Source organism: Phoxinus phoxinus (genome assembly GCF_949152265.1).
Source record: "Phoxinus phoxinus genome assembly, chromosome: 6".
Taxonomy (NCBI): Eukaryota; Metazoa; Chordata; class Actinopteri; order Cypriniformes; family Leuciscidae; genus Phoxinus; species Phoxinus phoxinus.
The window spans coordinates 10,483,324-10,510,875 of record NC_136881.1 but is presented as its reverse complement, the minus strand read 5'-3'; the positions used below and the strand labels follow the sequence as shown (position 1 = coordinate 10,510,875).

Here is a 27,552-nt window from a genome sequence, read left to right as displayed (position 1 = left end):
CCCTTTGTATTTATACTCCCTTTTTCATTCAGATTATTGTCGGTTCTCGTCTGTGAGTTAAGTGTTAAAGTGTGGATTTCTCCTTGCATATATTCTCTGTAGTAATAAAGACGCTTTAGTTGGAAGTTTTGCTTCATGCTTTTATTATCGACCACAATATACGTGACAAAAGAACCGACCAAAACTAATTACGAGGACTGCTTCTTTCAGAACAGATGGATGCTGGAGGAATATATGGAGGGCTATCTACAGCTTTACAAAGAGGCATGCTGGGACGGTGTAACCCTGAAATAACTTTTCTGGAGCAGGATGGGTGACATCCTTGGCCAAATGCTACTGCTAAGGGAAGGATCACACCCCGTGGGCATGCGGATCCTCCTTCACCGTGGTAGTCATTGAGGATAATGTCAACATTACCTCTGACTCCCGAAGCTCATCTTAGAGCCCGCACCCAGGAATCAGTCCTCTCCAAAACCTGTTGAAGAACTCTGACTTTTCTGACTTTTGGTCTGAACCAATTCCTGCCTATAAAATAACTTCAGTGAACCTTTGACTACCTGTTCCTTCCCAATCATCTGCCCACCCTGTTATCCTCAACCTCATGGCTGGACTTACCTGGTCAAGATGCGTCGTGCAGTGTCTCAACTTCTCCTTCACCGCTGTCTTACAGTATCTTCAGCTCCCTTTCGGGGCTTCTCTCCATCAACTAAGCTCTGCGAAGATGGATTCCCTAGCTTCACCCGGGACTCCAGGCCCTTGACTACACCTTGGCCTCTCTGCCCATAGGCTCCACTGTGGCTCTGCACTCCCTCTGCTCTGCCATATACTGGCATCACTCAGGGTCCCTCGTTCCTCCGGTTCCACCTTGATCTCTCGACAACCTGGTTCCTCCACGGACTTCCGCGCCTCTGGCTGCTCCCCAGCCCTCCACCCCTTCAGCTCCACCGGGATCCTTCTTCCCTCCAGTTCCGCTTGGTCCACTCTTCCACCTGTCACCCCGTCCTGCCAGGCCCCCTTCTGTTGAATGTGACTGTACAATTATTCTGTTAAATAAAAGTTTTGTTTCAATGCGCCTAAACTATGTACTTTTGAAATTGACACTAACTTTCACCTCTTGTTAAAAATATTATACTGTCACACAGAGAGCTTGTTTATACTGTTGATTATGTTAGTATATACGTACATGTTAACTATATGTGCACTTTTCCATATTCGTGCCCTGACTTGACAATGACACTGCTTTGAAACTGAGTTATCAACATCCATCTGAATTTGAATGCATGCTCTACTCGTATGTGTTTGTATGCGAGATGCTTGATATCACTTGCCTGGTAATTAATTTCTTCAATAGAAGCACAGCATCTCAGTTGGAAATGAGACAGGTAAAAACTGCATCCCTGTGTATCCTCCTGTACACATCCAAGAAACCTCACTTTGGTGTGACACCTGCAGTCTTTCATTTAGCAGAACTCACCTTGGTAATGGAGGGAAGATATCCACACACACACACCATTCAGGTTGACATGAGATAAATATGAAAGAATCCGGGCCTGGCGGCTTGCTGCAGCTTCCAAGCAGTGAGTTACTGCTTTGGCAGTCTTTCACCACAGATATTTTCCCTCCCGGGGAGTGTGTGGAACCCCTGACATTGATAAGTCATTATGGACAAACTTCACAGTGATGTAAAATAAAATGAGGCATCCAGTTTGGGTCTCCGAAAAATCATCCTAGATATCTATATGCGCGCTGACCCCAAATGGTAGAGTAATCGAGTGATTGACTAGATGCGTAGAGGGCAAATGAATCCCGGTAGGAGCCGGATAAACCAGGGATGAATCTGATCACCCTGTTTATCGTCCTTTTTTCTTCTCCTATACTTCACTTTCCTTTCAGATCGATCACATTAATCTGTAATTTGAATCGCAAATGAGAAAAAACACCACAAAACACACACACACACAAAAAAAAAACATGTTGTATTTTGACCATTACATTTCATTTGGGTATCAATAGTATATAAACAGGTGGAGGGAAATCTTGCAGAGAGTCTGCGTTTAAACGTCATTCCGGAGAGAAGAGACAAAGGAAACCAGACACAAAGTGACATTCCTTTTTGTGACTGAGAGAAAAAGAGAGTGGGAGAGGGAGAGAGAGATTTGGAGAAGCGACACAGTGTGTGGTTGAAATGCAGATATGCGGAGGAGTTTGCTCATCTCTTCTTTGAAAGTTGTGAAGTCAGAGTTTCTGTGAAGTTCTGAGGTTTCATCACACTCTGCAGACATCTCAACCTTGTGTAGGAGAAGAGGAGATATCAGATGATCTGGCTTTTCTGGAAATCCCTTTTCATCAGCCTCAGATAGTGCTTATATCAAACAACCATCAGACAGTATGGAAAAGAGGGATTTCACATTCAAAAAATGTTAAATTTCATCTCACTAGGTTACGATTGAGAAGGTTAAACTTCTTACGGCTTTCTGAATATCACTTAGATGTTCATGATATCTTCCTTGACTTTAAATGTTAATATTTACAATATTAAAATAACGCCTATCCCACATAAGCCATTTGTTGGTACCCCCCTGAAAAGTGTAAATATTGTGACACTAAAAACATTGTTTTTTGATTACCTTAACATGCAAAGATCACTGATGACCCCAGGTTACTGCACATTAACTGCATGCCATGACATTTAATGCTGACAAACTGTGTATCATTACATGGATTTAAGGATTAGTTCATCCTGATAAGCTCCACGGAGCAACATTGACTTTTGGGATGGGATTGTTTTTTAACCATCAGATGGGAGAAGTGTTTGCGTTATTAGTGGTGCCTGGTTAGTCTTGCATAGGCAGACCTTCAGACTGATGGCAGAAGGTCTGGACTCCATCGCAGCTTTCATTAGGCCAAGGACCGCCCAGTGGCTGTCTGACTTGTAAAGCAACCAATCACAGCTCATTTTGTTATGTTGAGGGGCGTGAAAATGTAAAAATCTATGCCGCTCACTATCAATGCCGAAATAATCTGCAGCACAAGTCAGAGCTCTTTAAGTTGTTTACGTTCATTATTATTGTAATGTTATGTGCTTTGAGACAAGAGATCTCTCGTGACGATATGTAGAATCTGCTCTGGCTGCCAATAATGTGTGTTGGAGGAGGAGTGGCTTTGGAGGGGCACTGGCACCAGGGGCGGAGCGGGGGGGTGGCTAATTGGGCTTAAGCCCCGAATGTTTTGTCAAAAGCCCCGAATCTTTTAGGTTTTTTAAAATAACTTCAACTTTGTTCCATTCCTTCTCAGTCTTTCTGACTGGAGCGGCAAAAAATGAAACAAAAGCTCTATTACCGTGCGTGGTGGCGGACGGTAATGCATCACGCATCACTCAGCTTGTTTGCCAACTGCCAATAAAAACGAACGAAGAATATAAATCTTCTTCTTCGTCGTTGTCATCAGGGGCTGGCGGGCTACTGTGTGTTTTCACCTACGTCGTAGCGAGCTTACTGGCTAACCGGCTGAAGTTAATATGGACATAACAAAGTTTTTTATAATGGAACACTAACAGTAAACCTCACCGGCCGGAGAGAGATTCAGAAGCAGCGTCGGACGAACTGCGGACAAGTGTAGGCTATGTTGCGTTCACACCGAATGCGAATAGAGCGTCTGGCGCGAGTGATTTCAATGTTTAAGTCGAAACGCGAATGAGGCGTTTAGCACGGCGCGGTAGACGCGAATTCACCTCATTCGCGCGTCCAGTTTTTTTTTTTTTTTTTACTGAGTAGGCCTAACTATCATCATTTTCCCAGATAGTGTATAGTTTTTTAAGCAGTCTATTATCTCAAACAGCCTGAAAAATAGTGCATTTAGCTGACGTAAATGGTAAAAAAATCTCCCCGGGGGAGTAGACCCCCGGACCCCCCTAGGTTTGGGCTAAGCCCCGAATGTTTACATCATCTGCCTCCGCCCCTGACTGGCACTGAAAGGAGGGTGGAATCTTATGCTTTCAAGGCTAGCTTGCTATTGCCAGCCTCTCCAAAATTGCCCATACCTTTAATAGTTATATATTATATATAGTATGTAGTTTGTCTCCCTCAGTGAAGCCACACAGTCTTGTACTTTTGTCTTATTGTCCAATTTTCAAATACTTTCCCGCTTCAAATAAAAATTTGTTGTGATTCACATTATAGCTGGTTGGTTTGGTTCATGACTATGAAGACATGGAAAAAATTGGAAACATGATTCTGAAAAATGGCTTGGGATGGAAACAATTAAAGGCTGCTGAAAAAGTGTGCGGGCACTGTTGCACATTCATATTTTAATTACAATAATCTATCCATCCATATACTCTAATCACTTATCCATAGGGTAGGGGTGCTGGATCCTATTCCATCATCTCATGCCTAAGGCAATAATATAATAACATATAACATAACATAACATAACATAACATAATAATACATGTTTTATTGTTGCAGTTTAATGATCATTTAGTCATTATTGTGGTAATAAGCAGAAAATAAAACAATAACACTGTGTCTACACAGGCCGCGACAGTTGACGTGTGGCTTTGTGCCACAACAGCTAGAAGCTGTCTACACTAGATGCGACAAAGTAACCGTTGCGAATCCATTTGTCCTTCATATGAGAAGTATCACAAAGTGCTTGAAGTAGATCATTAATAGAACGAGGCATCAGCCTACTGTCAGGAATTTGTTGTGTCGCGGCAAGGCGCTAGACAACAACACTGATAATAATGGGTCCTGTAGTCTTTTGTCGCATCGTGCCGCTCACGTCCGGTGTAGACACTGTGTAATTATATTGTATCATTACAATTTGGGGTGATCTATCCCTTTAATCTAGTTATTTTTGCAATTTGTTTGGTATATATTTTAAATATTTGTTTGGTGTTGCTATTGCCAGAGAAATTACACACTTCACCTTTAAGAAACAGCAACAGAATGATATAGGCTGTATGATGTGAACAAACTCTTATGAGGATAATAATTTGCTTTCTACATGCTCATGGGTAATTGCAAGGAACACTGTTTTGTTTACCATTCACTGTTCTGTTTGTTTTCCTGGAGCACTACATTTGGACAAATGAGGGTATTCACTGAGCAGATAATGCTCCAAAGGTCTCGCTTAAACACGATGACAGTCATTATGGCTTGAAGTGCTGGACATAAATGATTGTTTAAAGTACGTGTTGAGAAATGTGTAATTATAAGCACATTTACAATGTTGATCTTCTTCATTCGGTGTGTTAAGACACAAATCAACGGCACATAGTGTTTAAAAAGTAATTCAAAGCTGCTAATGGAGTGTTGAGTTTACAATTGACCGCTCTTTAAGCATGAGTGCATTTTAATGGTTATTTAAGGGCAAAAACAGACCTTGACAAGCAATTTGTGATGAGCTGACAATGAAGTTTAATGACACAGGTGATCATTGGCTTTTTCAGTTAAAATTGGATAATCAACAAACTATATGCTCTTAAGTAGTTAATGCATTATGTCAGTTCGGCCATGTTCAATAACATGTTGAGTGTAGATGTCATCAAATTATTGAATTGTTAGCACCACATTTTAATATTTAAGACAACTAATGGCCATTGACACAAATCTGAAGCATGTGCACATAGATAACTTTTAACTTTAGTTTTTTTTTATTGTTTAATTTAACCCTTATGTTGTGTTGAGATTCATTTTCCTTTGTCTTTGCACCCAGATTAATTTCAAAATAAAGTTTTTTTCTAAACATGTATTAAATCGTTTCATCTGACCTAATTAAAACTCAGCAGGTAGAAGTTTTAAATTCTCAGACACTTTCACTTGAAGAAACTTTCACACTCTGTATTTATCGTCAGCATCAGTGTCAGACAGAGACGGCAAACATCTCTGCATTTTCCATCTATTTCTTTGTCTTTTTTTTTAGAAGACAACCAGAACGGATTTACATAGTGACTTTTTCCCACAGATGGACAAGCAGTTAATGAAACAGGCGGTGTGCTTGTCACATGATGTAGGCCTACTTGTTTTGTGATCTCGTAAATATGCAAATAAGAACCGTATTTTCAACGTTAATGTTCAAAATCTCATCTGAAAAAGGAACTTCCAAAGATAACTGCAAAATAATAACTTTTTTAAAACCGAATTTTAAAATAATGTGGGTGGCTATTTATTTTCAAAGATTATTTGGTGGGTACTCATGCAAATTTTGCTGCATAGTTTATTCTTTGCAAGAACCGTCATACGGATGGCTGTTTGATTGACTGGCGGTTTAAACTACCAATCACACTTCGCTTGCTGTTACGCCATTTTTAGGGGCGGGTACTAGTCTGGCGTGACTGTTTATTTTGAGATTCCGATTCCATTCCACGAAACCTACAAACTCTGGTAAGTTCTTTATCATACTTATAGTATTTTTATGAGGTAGCACGATTTATCTAAGATTGCTAATTATATTCTATCTAGGCTAAGTAGCCTACTTATTTTTCTTTCAAAACCATATCAGTCTTAATTTGGTTATTCTCTTGAGAAAACAGCCAACATTTGTACAAAGTTATATAACTTTGTTTTTTTAACCAATATTTAATTGATTAGTGTCATACATTTCCCATTGCAGTCAGAATATACAGTAGACTAATAATTACATGTCTCAAAATAAACTAAAAAAAAAAAAAAAATGCGGCACGTTGACACATCTTAACAAGCTTTCTAAAGAACTCCACAAAACAAACCGCGTCTTCCAAGTAAACGCTCTCATTTCATAAAAATACAGTAACCAGATTAACAGTAGGCTATCCATAACATGTATTGAGATGAAGAAAAAAAAGGGTCTTGGGTGTTGTTAAATAAGAAGGCCTACAATTCGACCATGAGGAACTTCTTTCCTGGACTTAGGTAAAGTTGGTTTATTCGCACATTCACACTTTTTTGCTTAACAAGTGTCTCAATAACATATGCAATAAAGCATATTTTTGCAAAATAAAAGCAGCTACATGATCTTTAGGACAAGGATGGTGAACTACAACATTTTCCACAATCGATCAAAATGGGCAAGTATTGTTTTAATGGCATACAAACTTGCGAATGTTCACTGAATGTCCAATGTAGTGCGGTGAACAAGATAGGGACCGTCTAAAAAGTTGTCTTTTTTTTTCATTTTGTGCAAACAGACAACTACATTTTTGCAAACTACAGATGTACCAGCAAATATCTCTCACATTATGTGTTCTAATGCTATTGATTGTACTTTAGCAACAATAAAAAGTGCATTATAATGATTGTATTTAGGAAACCTGCCTCACTGTACATAATTTACATAAGTACTTTTTAGAATAAAATTACATTAATTCACCAAAGGGATTTTTTACTATCCGAAGGTTGTAGCATGTTCCCAGTGACCAGTCTGACTTACTACAGGTGAGATTTTTTACAAAAACTCCCTTACTGTACGTACAGTTGACAAATGTTTTTAAAAAAATTACAGTAATTCACAGTAAGTTTTTTTTCGTGTTCAAAAGGCTGTAGTGCTTTCCTACGGACCAGACTGACTTACTACAGGTGAAATTTTGACAATACCTCCCTTACTGTACAATTATGAAATATGTTTATGTAATACACATATTATTACATATATTATTACATATTTTTATTGCATATGTTTGTGAAATAAACTGTAAATCACCTATAGTGATTTTATTTTAATATTCCAAAGGTTGTAGTACTTTTCTAGTGAAAGGACTGACTTACTACAGGTGAAATTGTGACAATACCTCGCTTACTGTACGTACAATTATCAAATATGTTTATGAAAGAATTACTGTAATTCACCGTAAGTATTTTTTCATGTTCCAAAGGTTGTAGTACTTTCCTAGTGACCCGACTGACTTACTACAGGTGACATTTTGACAATACCACCCTTAGCCTACTGTATGTACAATTGACAAATAAGTTTATGAAAAAATTACTGTAATTCACTGTAAGTATTTTTTCGTGTTTCAAAGGTTGTAGTACTTTCCTAGTGACCAGACTGACTTACTACAGGTCAAATTGTGACAATACCACCCTTACTGTACGTACAATTGACAAATAAGTTTATGAAAAAATTACTGTAATTCACTGTAAGTATTTTTTAGTGTTTCAAAGGTTGTAGTACTTTCCTAGTGACCCGACTGACTTACTACAGGTGACATTTTGACAATACCTCCCTTACTGTACAATCATCTAATATGTTTATGTAATACACATTATTACATGTTTATTACATATGTTTATGTAATAAACTGTAATTCACCTATAATGTTTTTTTTTATATTCCAAAGGCTGTAGTACTTTCCTAGTGATTAGACTGACTTACTACAGTTTAAATATTGCCAATATCGACCTTACTGTAAGTACAGTACATACATAGTATTATGAAAAAAATACTGTAATTTCAGCTTGTTCCATGTTCCAAAGATTATAGTATGTTCCTAGTGATCACTCTACTCAATTCATTTTGATAAATGTTTTAGATAAAAGTAAGTATTATAACTGCTGTTCCTTGTACAACACATTTCTTTCATTGATTAAAATAACAGTAAAGATTTTAGCTTAATCATATTTTCAACATTATAAATAAGCAACACCCTTATTGTAATGATTCAAGTTTAGTTTTTGTTATGAAGTCCCGAAGAAGTGGATACGCCCTTAGGAACACGAAAAAATACTTTAGGTGAATTACAGTAATTTTTCATAAACATATTTGACAATTGTACGTACAGTAAGGGTGGTATTGTCAAAATGTCACCTGTAGAAAGTAGAGGTCGACCGATAGTAGATTTTACCGATAACGATAGCTAGGTTGGGCCATACTTGCCGATAACCGATTAATGAACCGATAGTTTTTAAAATTGATACTGGATAAAAACAAACATAACACTCCAAGTAAAACAGTGCTGAACTTTATTATAAAAATAAAAAAAACTGTATTGAACCATGAAAACATGCTAAATGAAATAAATATATAAATGTGAATAAATATTTAAGTCAATAAAAGACATTCATTCAAACTGAAACAAAAAGTAATACTCTAAATAACAAATAAAACCAGTTACATTCTAAATGTAACTATTTAACTGTTCTTTTCAAGCCAACTTAATTAATAAAAAAGTAACAAAATTTGTATTAAAGTGAAGATAAAAAAAAAAAAAAAAAAATCGAAATCGAATGCTTTTCTGATTCGTTTATGTTTCTGTCGGCTGTATGAACATATCAGTTTGCTTACGTCTCTAGCTTTAAATATGCAACTTCTCTGCATATTTAATGCATAAAAGTGACCAGCTGGATATGAACTAATGCAAATATAGAGGTAACAATTGTGACATTAAACATTCGGGTCGGACTTACGTTTATGTTTGTCAGTGTTTTAACCGCTTGAGGTACTACTAATGTTAGCGTCCTCTCAGCCTCGAAGGCAAACAAACATACTGTTGTGCTGTTCTTTCTCTACTAATGCAGCATTTAGTCAACAAATTAATCACTTTATAATGATATGACAATGTACTGTATACATACATTTGAGCTGTCGGTGCTTTAAACGCACATCTGATGTCAGCGCTCTCCACGCAGCATGTGCTCTCAGTGCAGCACGCAGAATCACGTGTCGAAATAAACAACACGAGGCGATAGTTTTTATTACACCTCTAGAGGCCGCTCTTGTACTGCATCATGCCAGCAGACCCTTCTCAGCTCTTACACTGTGTAATGAATGACAGCGCGCGCTTCTCAGCCGCTCCAGCAATGGACGCAACCAGGAAAAACTATCGGTATATATTTTTGCCGATAACGATAGTTCCACCAGTCAACAATCGGTGCCGATTAATCGGCAAAACCGATGAATCGGTCGACCTCTAGTAGAAAGTCAGTCTGGTCACTAGGAAAGTACTACAACATTTGAAACACGAAAAAATACTTACAGCGAATCACAGTCATTTTTTCATAAACTTATTTGTCAATTGTACATCAGTAAGGGAGTTGTTGTCACAATTTGACCTGTAGTAAGTCAATCTGGTCACTAGGAAAGTACTACAACCTTTGGAACATGAAAAAATCCATTTGGTGAATTACTGTAAGTTTTACATAAAAATATTTGCGTACTGTATGTAGAATACACAAAAGTAAACTAAAGCAGTCTAGGTGAATACGCATCAAATATCAAACCTAAAACTATGTTTACCCTGTTTGGCAACTTTTTTTTTGAAAACTTGACTATGTTCGTGGCGCTGTCCACGTATGTGGTACTGAAGGTCATGATCCAGTCTGAACCTTGGGTAAATTTGGTTTTATATTCAGATATTCACCGAGATATTCAATATCTCGTGAGCTGAATATTGTTCCTACACAAATAACATTGTTTCAATATTTTAATCTTCCTCAAAACGAGCTTTCCTTCAGGTTTGCACTTTGCAGATGGTCCCTTCTTAGAAGCCTGCGCATAGAGATCAATGTATTTTGTCCACTGCGAAGGAAAGATCGTTTTGAGGAAAAATAGGTTGTAGCTTCTGGTGTTATATGTGTAGTTATATGTGATAGGTGTTTTGTGTAGCAACAACGTTTAGTTCACGAGTTATTGAACGCGGAAGTCCGCGAATGTGCGAATATGCGAATATAAAACCAACTTTACCTAAGTCTTTCCTGGTACCCAGCACTTGTCAGTCGACAAACCTGCCTCCACTCCCACATTTCAGAGTCTTAGCAGATGCAGTAGGCCTGTTTCATGAATACTGCATCTGGACATAGGCTGTATCGGTTTATGCAAATAGTAGGGGGGTACACATATTTCGGGAGAGAGTGTAAACATCCGAATATGTGTTCGACCTCATTATGTTCCAAGGTCACTATCACAGCATAGGCTAATATAGGCTATGTACTTTTCATATTTTAAGGAGTCGTATCTTTACCTCTCATTTTAAACAGATTTATTTATGATGAGAGGGATTTTTTTAAGCTCCATGTGCACCTTTTTTACCCATATTTTCTCTCATGACTGTACACATATTATTCACACTATGTAATTTCACACTGCCTCAAATGTCCATCAACTTGACTTTTTATAAGTCTTTCGTGCTGTCTAAATACTTAATGGATCCTCTGATACAGTCATAACCGACATCATTAAAAACCGGGGTTTCGATAAAGATACTGTAGCTAACTCATAAACTGCACCTCGAGCTCTTTAATTTCATTGTCCGCTAACGGATTCTTTTACAGGTGCGCACGCTTCCCGCCTAATGGCCAATTAACCGCCTCAACCGCGTGGGAGGAGAAGGTGTCACAATTTGATTGTTTGATAATTTGTCAACGATCTTAACTACCTCAACATGCACTTGAGTGTTTTGTAAGGGATGTAATATATAAACGAGCTTTATTTAGTTACATGTTAACATTTTCATCAGTATTCAGAGACCTAATTATGAACAAGGAGTTATTCATGAGTTCAGTCCATTTCCAAAGATGACTTGACAAAAAATTGTCTCATGCATTTAATGAGAACATTACCGCCGATTTTCGGAATTGACGACGTATTGTTCATGTAACTTCGGTCTGCCGGTCCGTTCCAGATTGATGTGATCTTTAAAGCTAAGGCCGAGTGAACTCTCAATTTCCTTTTGCTGTTACTGTCCTTGCGATGAGGAAATTAAATTGAACACAGATTATTTCCAAGTAAAATTCAGTTGCCACATTTACTCAGCTTTCTCTCTCTCTCGCTCGCTCATCCACCTGCCCTTTTCCTCCATACCTTGTGTTAATTAATCTAGTTGTGGTATCCTGAGCAATAACTCCCATGTTTAATGAGATGAGCTGCGTGTGTGGTTTTATTGTTCAATGGAGAGCAGTGAGCCATATTTCCAATTTGTCCTCTCATTACGATGGCAAATGTACATGGCTTCAGTCATGGGGTGACAGTAGCAGGCACTGAGCTTGAATAACTCTTCTGCATTAGAAGTTAATATCTCTTTCCTAGTGACAAGGGCTGGTTATAGTCCTATGAGGCTGCGTGAGCGCTGGTGGAGATGCCGTCTACATTTGTCAGACTCACTCTTTGTCACAGGATGTTGAAAAGATACAGTACGTTCCTATTCAATTCCAGTGACTGATACATGACAGTTCTCCCTCTATCCACAGTAACTAGCAGGGTTGTGCACCATTCACTACTGAAATGCAAATAATACCTTTTACAGTCCAATTCAGTTCTTGAAATAATGTAGGAGAAAGGATGGACACGGAAGTATACATGTAGCTGCTTCAGTGTAGTTGTCAATACATTCAATTGCTTTCATTTCACATAAACACAAAATTTATATCCAGTCTCATTCAGTTTGTAAGACTTTGACAGAAGTCTCTTATGCTCACCAAAGCTGCATTTACTTACAGCAAAAAACAGTAATATTGTGAAATATTATTCATATTTAAACTAACTGTTTTCTTTATTAATATATTTTAAAAAGTAATTTATCCATTCGTTATCATTCAGAAATCATTGTAATGCTAATTTTGCTGCTCAAGAAACAAATTCGTATTATTGTAAACGTTGAAAACAGTTGTGATACTTAATATTTTTGTGGAAACTGATATCAACTTTATTCATGTATAGTCTTTATTGTCACTTTTGATCAATTCAATGTATCCTCGCTGACTAAAATTATTAATTTCTTTAAAAAATGCCATATAATGTCTACATATCAGTAATAAATATGAATAATTATAGTTAAAGGAATAGTTTATCCAAAAATTAAAATAACCCATTAATTTACTCACCCTCAAGCCATCCTAGGTGTAAATGACTTTCTTCTTAAGCCAAACACAGTTATATTAAATAATATCCTGGTTGGCTCGTCCCAGCTTTGTAATGGCATTGAATAGCGCCCAAGTTTTTAAAGTTACAAAAAGCGCATCCATCCATCATAAAAGGTTTATGTAGGAAAAATATCCACATTTAAATCTTTATAAACATTTACCACTGGCTTCCGGCAATGGCCGTATGCGGTTTCATGAGAGAGTCGAGTTCCGGCGGAAGGGTGACCGCTGACCCGATGTATGATTATGATTATAGTTTATAAAGTGTTAAATTCCAGTTCAGTTTTCTGTAGTCAATTCAGCTCATGAATGGAAAGCTTATTGAGAATTTTGGGCAATCTAGTTTACTAGGCACACGCACATGACAAATGGGCGTGCAATAGTTCACAGCATGTGTCCTTGTAGGGTGTCTTCATTGAACACTGTCTGTCTTTGGTTGTCCTAAGTCCTCTTCGCCCTCTTCGCCCCATTATTTTCTGATGTATAAGAGACTGTCGCAGTGAGGGTGTGAATAAGTTTTCTCTTTCTCCACATGTTTCAGGGTGACACAACACCGCTGTACCTGCTCTGTGGATGAGTGTGTGTGTGTGTTTGTTTCCTGACTTGGAAGCAAAGAGTTTGTTACACATCGCCCTAGGAGATGCCTGGGGAAAGGTATGCGTGAATGTGTGTTTTTGCATGCGTGTTTGTGTCTGTGTGTGAGACGCGTCAGCAGGGTTCTTTAGCAATCTGACTTTGTGCTGGTCCCCTGTCAGTCGCTGTGCTTCATGTGAAGAATGCCCATGCATACTGATTTACCCATTCTCTCCGTCTCTCTCAGTCACTGTCTCTCTCCATCCCCCCCCCACTTAATTTTATCTGTCTATCACGCTCTCATTTAACCTCTCCACCTCTCCTCTCCTTTCAATTATTATTCTCTCATTTTGCCTTTCTCACTCTATTTATATTTAGTCTTTTTCTATAACATTTACCTCTATCGCTGAGCTCTTGTTCCGTCTTTATATTCTCGCCTCGCCACTGTAAACCCTTTTTCTTTCCATTTTCTTTCTTTAGTTTCATAATTTTTATCCTCTCTCTTTCCGCATCTCCATAAAGACTCTTCATTGCCCAAATTGCTTGAATCGCCTTGCGGCTCTTGTTTCAAAGTTTCGAGTGGTCGCTGTATTTCATTCATGCTCTGAAAAGCAGATGAGGGTTTCTGAAACATGTGCAACAAAATGACATATAAATGAAAGCATATGAAATGAAATTGAGTCCTGTCAGAGCGGAGGGAGAAAGCGAGGGGCCTATCTTGTTAAATTCATTCCTGATAGATTCGTATAATGTGCACAGTTGATTAGCTGTTACTTGTACTGCATACTTATGGCTGGTAAGTATATGCTGCCAGATATGGGCAATCTTTGTATGTAGATTAGTGTTTATGCTGCACAAGGTGAGATCCCCTAAGTGCTTCTATGCCTTAGATATTAATTATATGGACTAAATGTGATAGCTTTGACACCGACATCCTTTTTCAAACAAGGGATGCATTTAACTCCACTTTTAAACATACACCCGCAAACTTCCCTATAAGCACTTCTCTTCGGGGGAATCCCCGCCACCATTTTGAAGCCTGTTCAACTTTGTCAAGTGGGCGGGGGAAGTTTATTTGAACAGACCCTCGGACCCTCGATTTTGATAGAGGTCAATACACTCAATACACTTCGGGCAACTCCATAGACCACAATGCAACATGATTGTGGCTTAGAGTTGTCAAAAGGTTATCGACTTCGGTAGCAAGTCGGTACTGTGTTGGTAAAAGTGTGAAGATACCAGCATTTCTCTCTAGCCTTTTGAGCGCTGTTGAACGGATTCTTAAACACCTCTGATTGGCCATTGTTTTGACGCGCTCAACATATATGTTTAACGACATTTAATACTTGTTGCTACCTTAAGCTGATTGTTTTTTACACAGTTAAGTTTATTGTATTGTTGTCATTTTCGTTTGTGTATTTTTACAAATATTTATATAATATAAATATATTATTAATATTTAATAATTGTTTATATTTATTTTAACAGTCCACTCATTCATACAGGCCTATAGAATGGTTTGTAAACAATCTTATAAGAAAATAAAAAAACTATAAATCAGCTTCATAGCAGATTCCAAGTGATCAAGGGCTTATGGTGCGTTCACACCAGACGCGAATAGCGCGTCAGGCGCGGGTAATTTCAATGTTAAGTCAATGCAAAGACGCGTTACGCGCGTAAAAAAAATCCTGCGGCGCAAATGAGGCGTAGAGTGCGGCGCGGTAGACGCGAATACGCCTCGTTCGCGCGAAATGAGCGTCTGGCGCGTTACGCGCAAATGATTTTATAGTGCTTTTTGTGCATTCACGCGTTTGACGCGAATTCGCGTCTGCTGCCCGAGTTGAAAAATCTGAACTTCTGCGTCAATTCGTGCCGCGTTAACCAATCGGAGCCTGCTTGCTGCTGTCACGTGGTGAAGTGACGTGATAAACGGGGGAATGCCCGATGTCATTTTAAATTTTAAATAACTTATGTTTGGCCTTAATAAATTATTTTGTAATGACTAAATGCCCGTGTGAAAGAAGGAATGATATTGTTCAGATGTTAACTATGAATGTGACACGACACTGAACACTTGCAGTCATAGGCTACATTTCTGAATGAGATGAAAAAAAACTCACATAACGTTAATTAAAGAAGTCGTTTGACCTACGTTATAACGAGTCATTAATGTATTTTAACTTATATGTTTCATATAATAGAGCCGAAGCTATAGATTGTGAATTTAACCTTTTAAATTAAACCAGAAATTAAACATTTCTGGTTTACCAGCGGCAGACGTCAGGAGGACTAGCCGAGGTGAGGCTGTTCAGGCGGGTTACATGAGCGCCAAGCGCCCAGTGATCGCCTGGATCTCACAACTCCGAAATGTCAGATCAAATTTTTTAAATAGGCGCTATCTTTATAAACAAACCACAGATTTGAGCTTTAAACAACTACATTCTCGACTGAACAACTCTTAAAACTACATTTCGTGACACAATAACAGTAGTATTTTTAAATTTCCTGCAGCACTTGCCTCTCCCAGAAGAAGCGGTAAATTCCGCTCCAAACACTTGCTTTTTACGTGCGTGTATTTCGCTTTGGACGCGCGAATGCATTCAAAATGTTCAAGCGTCAAACTAGACGCGGCAGGCGCGAATTTGACGCGCTATTCGCGTCCGGTGTGAACGCACAGTTAGGGCATTTCATTGAAACACATTGCAAGGGATCCGGCAGTAGTGGGTACTCGTGCAACATAAGCAATGACGTACATCCGACTGAACGAGATGGAGGGAAGTTAGCGAGGGAAGGGTGTAAAAAATTGCCCTCAGGAAATAAGCATAACTAACAGTAACGTTTATGATCTGTTTTCCTGTCAATGAGTTTTGGTTTTTAACTGTCTGCCTGTTCATCTATGGCCCTGTCCCAATGGCACACTTCATATGCATTTTTGGTCTTGTGGACTTACAATGGCGCGTGTCCGTTAAGTCCGTGAGACCGTAGGGTGTCCCATTTGTCATTTTAGGGCTCAGAAGGGTGCTCTCGAGCGCCCCCCTCTTGGGTCGACTTGTGCCCTTGATGCAGAGGAAAGCCGCGAGTGCTTAGGGTGCCATTTGGGACAGGGCCTATGTTCCTAGTTACTAGTCTCCTTGGCTGTTAATTAGCTCTACACCTGTACTGTTTTACATTGATTTCTCTGTCTGAGTATTTAACTCCTTAGTTTCCTCAGTTCTGTGTACCTCATCATTTATGTTTTGTTGTTAGTTACCCTGGTTATCTCTTGCCTGTTCCATTTTTGAATTATGAATAAAGACTGTTTTTGTTCTATTGCTCGTGATCGTGCGCTTCCTTGCAGCAACGTAACACTAGTAAACTGACCATGTAAAAAGCTTCATGTGAAATCAGTTTACTTTTAGTTATTCGTAAAATACGTCAGCAACACCTTTTAGACCCTTCAAACTTGAATTTATATTTTGGTCACACATGTAACCCAGCAATTAAATTGGGTAAACCTACATGAATATACAAGCATGTTTATAAGTGAATCGAGTGCTTTGACATTTTCTGCCAATCATTGAATTTTCATTTTTTTGTGAGTAACCTTAATGCCATAACATGATATACTGCCATCTGCATGTGGGATGTTTTCTCCCACATAGTCACACGGGTCAGATTATTCTACCGCGTAATGAGTATTTAATGACTCAGACAATTATTTATTTTTGTTGATTTTTATTTTAGGTATTTATTTTTTCTGTTTAAACCACTGTTTTTGTTTGTAATTTTTTTCAGTTGCTGGCTGGACCCTGTAGCGTATGCACCCCAATGCCCCATGTTCCACAGATCTAGCCCTGCTTCTAAATTTGCAGCGACAAAGTGATCGCACATGATTTGTTTGAATGAAAGTTGGAGGCAAGAGCAGCGCTCAACATTATGCAAATAAGCAGCAACATGATGCAGCGACTACCTTTGGGAGAAGAGAATACACCTCCTGATAAAGTTTGATATTGTGGTAGACTAGAAACCAAAAGCACAATGAAATGGTGACCATAAGCATTTTCAATATAAAATGATAGAATCAATTTAGTCTTTTAAACATAATAATATTAATAAATATTTTTTTATAGTGACATGTAAATAGACGTATACATATTTTTTGTTTAAGAATGTAGCTAATGTAACAGTAAAATAATAGACATGTTACATTTGTTTATGTCGTCACAAGACATGCAAATTATGAAGACTGGATACAAATATAAACATGATTTAATAAAAAGACAGGCATAACATATAGGGGTGTAACGATACCTTCATTTCACGATTCGATATATATCACGATACTGAACTCACGATACGATATTATTGCGATACTCCCAAGACATATGATAAAAGGTTAACAAAAAATGTACTGTTGATTAAAATGCTAACTTTGATATTACATTGTGGGTTTAAATGAACAGGTTTGGACTTGGTGCTTGTAATTCAAGGACAATGGTGACACCAGAATAAAAATATTCATGATTCTGAAGCTGACCATTGCATTATTATACATTATAATCAACATTATATAGTAGTTTAATGTAGTACTGACACTAAAACTCTGAAAACATGATTTTTTTCTTATACAGTAATTTCTATTTTGGGTGAACTATCCACGATAAATATTGTCACTATCCACGATACGTATTGTTGCATTTTTGTATTGCGATATATTGTGGCACGATATATTGTTACACCCCTATAGCATACACGAACAAGAACCGACTAACCAAAGACTGAAAACAGGAACTAAATACACAGAGATAATAAAATGATAACAAACAGGTGTGATGATTAGATGAGTGTGTGCAGGTGTGAAGCCAGGAGGGATTATGGGAAATGTAGTGTGAGGTGACTGGTCTGGGGCCTCATTTATGTAACTGTGCTTAGTATTCTTACTAAAAGTGTACGTGCACAAAAAAAAATTCAGACTTATAAAACCGTGCGTACGCCAGAACCTGCGCAGAATTCACTTTATAAATCCCAGTCAGCGGAAGATTGTGCGCACATGCGTCTCCTCCCCGAAATAACCATATATGGAGCTTACAACGCCTAGTTTTACTATGCATATCCTCATCTGCATATCATTTGCATATGATTATTCATCCACGTCATAACATGTTTAATGTTTAAAGACATTAGGAAAATATGAAATACGGATGTGCCGTGTCGTCACATTACATTAATAAAAACCATTTAGTAGCCTATCCTTGCCTTGTTTTTGAATAAATAAATAAAATAGTGTAAAATAATTTTCAGAGAAAGTTTTTCTCAATCTTTTCCACTGGCCAAATAGTATTTTAATTGATTTATATTTTTAATGGAAACAGATCGACCTTGTTGTGCATTATATTTGCACAATCTGCTATTATCATGACTTGGTAAGCAATTATCTCTGTAGTTAAAACATTAAAACACAGCATGCCAGAGGAAATATGTTCAAAAGCATTACATCCAAGACAAATATTTCTATTTATTGAATATAATTTTTTTTTCTTCTCAGTAAATTTCAGCTTATGTGTTTAACTCCATTAATGAGAATGGCGGCGCATTTAATAAAAATGTTTATACCAGAAGTAAATGAACATGCACTATATTTATGATTGGGAATCATAATGAAGATTTATGGTTTTCTCCGTCTGCCGTTAGATATGCGTCAGTTTTTATTGTCCGCTGGCGCAGACATTTAAGAAGGAATGGATATTTGCTTCAAGTGATAGGCTTGGTGAGTGAAATTATATTTGTATTATCTTTCTGTATATGTCTAATTTTCTTTAGATTTTCTGACTAAAAGTGACCAAAAAGATGTGATACTCTAAGCACAACAAATAAGTAGTGCACACAAATATCAGGTAAAATATATATTTTTTTTATTGATATAACTTTTTTTATTTACAAATTATATTTATATTCCACTTTTCTTTTGACATATCTGCCAACTTAAATGATTTTGCACTAATTGTGTCACAGTGCATTGTGGGATTGCCTTCTCCTCAAAGGAAATAAGACATCTTTGAAGGCAGTATAATAACTTTTAGAGATTGTGCTGATATTAAAATCTAGGTAGACAACTCAAAAGAGTTTTCTTCTTGGAGAACTGTGTAGCTTAAAGTCGGCATGAAATGGAAGTTGAGATATTCTTTTCGTCCCTATTGTGATGGATATACAGTATCAGAGTGATAAGGCTTCTGGAATAAGAAAAACTCCAGGGCAGGACTTGATTTTGTCCTCAGGAATTGATTAGATCGTAGGAAGTTAGGTGTTGCTAACTAAATGGTTTGCAGTCAGTTGTGGAGGATATTTAGTCCCATCTGCAAATGTATATGTCATGAAGAGAACAGATGCTGTTTGGAGGGGGTAGGGGAGGGAATTTTTGTGCATGGATAAATAATTTTTAATAAACACTGCAACATTCTGTAAAAAAAGAAAGAAAACTTTGTCAATTTAGATTTCAAGGTGACTTTAATGTGTAGTTTATAGACCTTGTGTATGCACTTATTGTGTTCTGTCTTCCGGTTTGTATTTATGGACAATACCAGCAACAACGCCAAGGGGTCAGAACAAACAAAAGATGGAGCTGAAAAGGTATTTTGCCAGCGATTTTCGGCGCACAGGCCTTCATCAGGGCTAAAATAAAACAGCATTACTTTTTCAGCTCCATCTTTTGACTGGTCTGACCCTTTGACATTTTTTGACAAGTGTTGCTATTTTCCAAAAAAAATCACTTTGTTCTTTATCTCCACGCACCTTGTTGATCTTGTGAAGTCGCACCAGAACAATTACACAACATTATGGTTTGTATTTCCACAGCATTTTGGATTTATGAATGAACCGCTCATTAAAACTTTCCTGGTCTACTGACATTTGTTTTGACATCCGCTTCAAACATTGCAATGCTTCTTATAACGGACGTTAACTCTACAATAAGTGAATCCACTTAATCATCTAATTACTCTTCAACAGCAATGCCATATAAATGTACAGAATTACTGGAAAAACGAAAGTTCAAACACAATATTCTAAAGATGGCTGCATGCTTGTTTCTCTGTAGGGTACTGGGAAACCTGACTAGTGGCATCGGTTTTCTGGGCCGCTTTAAACTTAGAAATAGACGGGGCCCTCGAAACATCCCTGACTGTATGATATAGACATTTTTGTGAATCTGAAGGCAGACAGGTCTCAATAAAGGAAAAAAAAAAAACAACATTCCATTTGAAGAAAGCCAAAGGGTCAGCAGCTTTCCCTGTAGTGCACAGTCTGGCAAACCGAACGTTTTGGAGGAGTTTAACCTCCTTGAAGCTTTGTATTGCATAACCTTCACTTTACTTGTCTGAAAGAGGGCTTTGGACATGTTCAGCTGTCAAAAATCACACGCAACTGGAAAGTGTCAGCTGGAGAGGAGGGGAGAGAGAGAGAGAGAGAGAGAGAGAGAGTGAAAGAGAGAGGGCCCACCTGACAGAGCTGAAGCTATTTGAAGTTTCGCCTGTGTTACTGGCACACAGATCAAAGCGTTGAAAGACAGGAGGACGCCTGTAGGAGAAAAATATATAGAGAGAGAGACAAAATGACAGAGCAAAGAGAAGGTTTAAGTCATTCACTTGACATTAACTTTGTTTTATGTGTATGTGTGAGTTTGTTTCTTTATTTTTTGCAGTATGAATACATATTTTGGAGTGAGGCCTGACCGTGGTTCCACAGTGTTGTGTGCAAATAAATATTTAGTATTATCAAACTTACTTGTGCTCTTTCTCACTCTCTCTTTTTCTTTCTCACTCTTCCCACGTCCCTATGACACTTTTTTTATTAACAGACAGTCAATAATACACTCTCTGCTAATCTGTATTCAAAATGTTTTTTTCCCCTTACTTCTTTTTTTAATTTTGATATTTGTAGCAGTGACATTTTAATTAGTGTGCTGACAGCATGCCGTGCAACACACAGTAGAAGTGTTAAATTCATTATTCTTGTTTAAACCACCTCTGTTAGAGCCATACACATACAGAAGAATGTATTTTGCCGTTGTGTTGTGACTCGTACTGTGTTTTGAGCATCTTGGTTAATGAGTGACGGCTTCGTATCAATACACATTTTTCAGATTCAAGGTTCACAAGCTTTCGATTCCGATTTGCATTCACACGATTTGATTCTGATTAATTTTGGTATATTTTAACTATAAAGTCATTTTTTTAAATATGAAAGACATTCACAGTTATTGCTACAAATAATACAGTGAACCTTCTAACTTGGTACGTTATGATATTATTAATTCTAAAAATTAATCAAAAACAGGGTTAAACCAGGCAGTTGCTATTTGTAAGTGCATGATATATTGGAATGAGTGAGTCATTTGTTCAGGAAATGGTTCTGCTGGACTTCAGTAGCTGTACAGTATGTATGTTTTTGATTGACTAAAATAATCGGTATATACAACGCTATCTCACGACCAATTCGTACTAATTTGTACGAGTGATTAAAAGAAGGCTAATTCGTACAAATTCGTACGATTTGTCTAAACCCACGTGATGGGTAGGTTTAAGGGCAGGGTCAGGCTTAGGTCATTCGTACGAACTCATATGAATTTGGCAACTCGTAAAATATGTACGATTTAGCAAAAATCTTACAAAATTGTACGAGTGAGGTCGTATGAATTGGTACGAATTAGCCACCTCGTAAAATTCGTAGATCGGGGTGGTATATATGAGTCTTTTATTCATGAATTGGGCTAGCTAAGTCATGTTGTGTAACACATACAGCCCAAGATATGTTATTTATTGACATTATTTCTGCAGTGCAAACTAATCCAAAATATGACTTATTTGTTAGTTCAACCCAAAACCAGCATATTCACTCAGGAACTCCTTCAGACTAGTCAGTCAGCCAACCTAACAACTTATTCACATTCACTACTGTTTGATTATATTCATGTATTGGTGATACTCCAGTGTGCCTCCACAAGAATATTAGAATAATATCCAGAAAATGATTGGTATTAGTAGAAAAAAAACATGGTACAATGTTTTGTAAGTTACTAGGGCCTGGACGAGTTGATTTGACTTGCTATTGTCTTGTTTTACTCTTGTTTGAGTTTTACTGAGTTGGCTTTTGCTCTGTTTTCTGTTTCCTTTCCCCCTCTTAGTTAGTCTTCTAGGTTACTCATTTAATTAGTCATGTCAACTTTGCCTTGATTCTTTGATTAGTTCACTCTGTTATTTATGTGTTTGGTTCAGTCTGTTGTCCGTTAATCCTAGAAAGTTTGGTTGTTATTTTTGCTGTTTTCTGATCCAGAGTTTCTCAGAATTGAATTTTTTTTTTTTGGCCTTTTTAAAATAAAAGACTGCTGCGTTTAAACCCTGCACTTTTATTTTGTCCCATTTCAACCAAACCATGGCAACTTGATAAAAAAATTGGACTTGAAAAAAGAAGCTAGTATCCTATTCCAGCCATTAAACCGGAATCCAGAAATATTCGGATAACAAATATATTATACTAATTTCATAGGGCACTATAGATAAGCAGGAAGTTGTATGTGGTCTAAGACACCTTTTGCTGCCCTATTTGCTGGTGCAAGTTGCCTTACTAGAAAAAGTACTAAACTGCTCGGATGATAGGTGAAACATCTTATTTTATAAGCAAGACCATTTGCATTTGATTGAATTTGATCAGACGTGGAAAGTGGATGTTGGAGCCTGTTAATTTACAATGGTGTAATGGCATTAGAGTTAATGTACCGTAGCTTAGTATTTGCATTAAATGACCACTGTGATTGTTGGCAAAACCCCTGGGCAGTGTGCCTTCAGAATAACATTTTTATATTCACCGTATGAGCATTCTACATCTCAAACTTGCCTACATTGCAAATATCACACGCTCATACACTAACACGCATAGCCAGCGGAGACACAAGACAGCTGACGTTTACATTTCTGTCTCTTTATTCATTTTTTTTAACCTCGCTGTCTGCAACCTTTGACCCTGAAGATATTATGCTGTGACTTGCCGTCTTCTTCGATTGGCCTTGTTGCCAACACACACAGCTGTACATGCTCGGACTGTTCCAAGTGCTGCTTTAGCTGTGTTTAGAGTTCATGATGATGTTTTTCAGATCATAGCTGTGCTTTGAGTGACTGTAAATGTTTTTTTTTTTCATATGAAATTGTTTGTCAATGCAATTATGAATGAAGATGCCCTGCAGATTGCTGTGTGACTATGCACACTCAACCATGATATTTTTCTGTATTCTATAGTACCGTCGCTGTTAGCTCTCTCATCTGCTCTGTAATGAATTTGCTAATACATATTCCCGTTTTATCAGTGCGTGTTATTCCAAAGATAAAAGGATGTTTGTTTCTTCAACTGATGTCACATAGGCTAGTTTATACAGTAATATATTGCAGATTGATGTTAATTCAAAAACAGGTTACAAATATTATAGCAATCTTTGTAGTTTGGGTGTTCTTATCTTGGGATGTTCAAAAGGAGTAAGATTAATTGGTTATTCATTAAACATTCAATAATATGTGTATGTATCCATTTAGAAAACGGGGTGAACTTGACATTCAGTCTTCACCTTTCCGGTCAAAATGCTGGTTTTACTCTTTAAAAGTACTTTACAATCAACTGAAAACTTGCATTCAGGTTTGGCTATTGAACCACTTACTATTCACAATCCAATCAACTCGTGATGGATACAAGCTAGTCTTATCCTACTTGTTTTTTCTTTTCTTGTTAAATATCATGTTTCACTTGGAAACATACATTACGTTACAGAAATGTTCACTTTAACGCAAAACCTCTGGCTCTGTTCTGTTGCAGCTTCTCTATACCCTTTTTGCTCTGTAAGCATGCTGTGTTTCTTTGCTTTATGGTAGTGTCTTATTGCCTCAATGTTTGGCAACACCGACTCGGTGTCCCCTGCATCTACACGGTGTAGGTAGTCTTGCGTCTCTGTGTGCTGTGTCTTTATGTTCCGTGCTCTTCTGTGTCTCGTGCAGTAATAAATAAGAGTGTCCTCACTGATGGGGTTGTATTAATCATCGGCTTTGCTGGCAGCCCGCAGATAAGCAGATTGATCCAAGGCCACCCTGGGACTGCAGCCTGGCACAGTCCCATTCATCTCTCTCTCTCTCTCTCTCTCTCTCTCTCTCTCTCTCTCTCTCTCTCTCTCTCTCTCTCTCTCTCTCTCTCTCTCTCTCTCTCTCTCTCTCTCTCTCTCTCTCTCTCTCTCTCTCTCTCACTCTCACTCTCTCTCTCACACACACACACACACACACACGCGCACACGCACACACGCGCACACGCGCACACACACGCGCACACACACACACACACACACACACACACACACACACACACACACACACACACACACACACACACACACACACACACACCTGGAGCTGAACCAACCCAATTTCCCTATTCTACTATCAAGTCAATAGCAATGCAAGGACCCACTAAGAAAAAAACAACAAAAACATCCCAGTTCCCAAAATATAAGGGAATCCATGGCAAGTTGTCAAATTATTATATATTTTTTTTTATTCCAGTGAATATTTCTCAGTGTAGGTTTATTTTTGGAAGTCAATTTCTGTATAGAAGACAACAAAAGAACATTCTTCTCACCAAAAAGACCCCATAGCAGGGCATGTTGCTAAGTTGTCAATGGGAATCTTGCATTAAATAGATGTAAACATTAAAACAGTCACGAACTTTCAACAAACTTTCACACAACATTCAACTTCAAAACTGAAATTTCTTTGCCTTTATAGCCCCTAGACCTAACAGAGGTCTAGGGGCTATGAAACTACCATATATATTTTAAAACAGTCGATCCACAGACAAATGCACACAGCCTGCATAAAGTCGCTGTGCCTTTTCACAAGCCGTTGTGACTTCCGTATAAATGTGATGTCAGAACTACTCAGTCACCGCCTTCAGTCACCACCCAAACCAATGTTGGGTCACTCAGAAAACAACAGGCCAATCAGAAGAGAGGCTCATGCTTATTAAGTGGACAGGCCAAACTCGACCTGTTCTTGGCAGAGTTCCTGAGAAAGGAGCTTTGAAATATATATTGAGATGTTTTTTTGGTACTTATACTGCAAATATATATTCTTAAGGATATCAAAACCTAAAATAAAACTTCAGAAAGGTGTACAATATGGCATCTTTAAAAATATAAAAGGTGACATGCAAAAATATAAAACTGTTGTTTGCTCCTACAGAAACCGTAATTGTCAAATATTTGACAGTTTGCCCTTTTTTTAAATTCATGGAAAAATACTCTTGTCCTATGGACAGTTTTTGGACATTGTCGAGTAGTTGAGTTTTGCCTGAGTGTATGCTTTATTCACCTGTTAAAACATATGTTGATTGGAAATTAAAGTGGTATTTCAAGTGGTAAAAGGCTTACAATAAAACTTGGCTGTCTATACAGTAGAAAGGCCTTGCGCCTTTGCTGAATAAAAGTATTAATTTCTTTAAAAAAAATCATACTGACCCCAAATTATTAAAATTAAAAATGTTATACCATGAGGAATCTAATATTCATTGTTCTTTTGACATAAAATAGCTATGCCAATATTCTGTAATTTTCAGTGCTGTTTATTTAAACAATATAAAAGAATATATAAAGAATGTATGATTTAAATTCTTCTGTAAATCAAAAGCTTTCTTTTCAGTGCTCTCCACAAACAGTAAACAAATATAACATTTTCTAATCACTGAAGTATTTTATAAGTATACGTAAACAAGAAAGGACAAAATGCCTTGTTAACACAGCCTTGGAATTTAAAAGGGATGGACACAAGAAACCTGGTTGCCACGGGAGCTGTTACTATACGAATGTTGCCATTTGACAGTAGATTAAGGCTGCACTATTGCCTAAAACATAAACATCAATCAGTCAAAATATTTCTTCAGAATATGTAAACACAATCAAAATAGTTCTCCTAATTTTGAATGCAGGAAAGGTGTTTAATGCACTCTGACAAAATAACTTTCAAAGATATTTTCATAATAATAATGTATCAGCTGTATTGAATTGACATTGCTTTTCATTTTCATTTCCGTCCGCCATGTAGGTTTCATGCTCTCGTTTTACTGCCTTTCACAGCATATGTATTATTTCCAGTTCTGTTTTATGTCTTTTGCAAGTCTGTTTATGTGGTTATGTTATTGAAATATTGTTTGCACTCTTCCTTCTTGAGCGCTCTTCTCTACAACAGCAGATAGTGGATTTTTTACAGTATATATATATATATATATAGTTATATTCATCCAAAGCATCACTTATTGTATTTACTTAAAGGGATAGTTCACTTCAAAATAACAATTCTGTCATCATTTACTCATTTACTCAACTCATGTTGTTCCAAACCTGTATGCATTTTTTTATTCTATGAAAAACATATAATTATTACATTTTATATAATTTTTGTTTGTTTTGTTTTGTAGGTAGTATTGGGCATAAACTGGAAGTGGAAATGCAATGTGAGGAAGTTAGAGGTAGCAAAAGTGACAAACCTTCTATGGCTAAGAAAAGATGGGAATAGATGTCAATGCTGGTTGAAATCTTCACCCAGCATGATAACAATATTCTTCCCCTTAGAAAACAGAGAGCACAACAGAGAAGAAGCAGATAACCATAGGTTACTGTCATTTTCTGTTATTTTTTTTATTATTCGAAAATGAGAATTGCAACTTGAAACATACAAATTGGCTATTCAGTGGACCGCAGTTAACCCCCACTGCACCACAGATGGAGTGACAATGAGCAGCCCCAAAATTGCGTACCTCACGCAGCAGGTTTCAGTCTCTATCAGCGGCTCTGTAGGCCTACGGATGCAAAATGCTCCGTTTTGGAAATGGTGGGGGCTCTGACTAAAAAGTGAATTTCTTTGTAAGAATATATTTCAAATAGTATTACTGACTTTAAATTTGAAGTGGGTTAGAGAGTGAGAATAGATTTTAGGAAATTAAAGCTTTGTATGTGACATCCTAGAACTCATTTCGGGCTTTTTATACTCTACTTTCAGGAGCATTTGATCACTTCTTCTGATCTTCGATTTCCTTTTTCTTTCATTTACACCCAAACACACAAGTGAACAGGTATACATCACTGTCT

The 27,552-nt window shown here is 37.5% G+C and overlaps 1 long non-coding RNA gene across 2 annotated transcripts in view; it reads left to right on the top strand.

Annotated features, from left to right (window-relative positions):
* The first annotated feature begins 6,286 nt into the window (after positions 1 to 6,286).
* Positions 6,287 to 27,552, top strand: part of LOC307000391 — a 107,390-nt gene continuing 86,124 nt past the window's right edge. Inside the window, exons 1-2 of one of the 2 annotated variants that reach the window (XR_013798029.1) lie at positions 6,350 to 6,386; positions 13,375 to 13,487. This is a non-coding gene — a long non-coding RNA (uncharacterized lncRNA). Of the gene's footprint in view, positions 6,387 to 13,374; positions 13,488 to 27,552 lie in introns of both variants that reach the window. The other variant, XR_013798028.1, reaches the window with a different exon arrangement.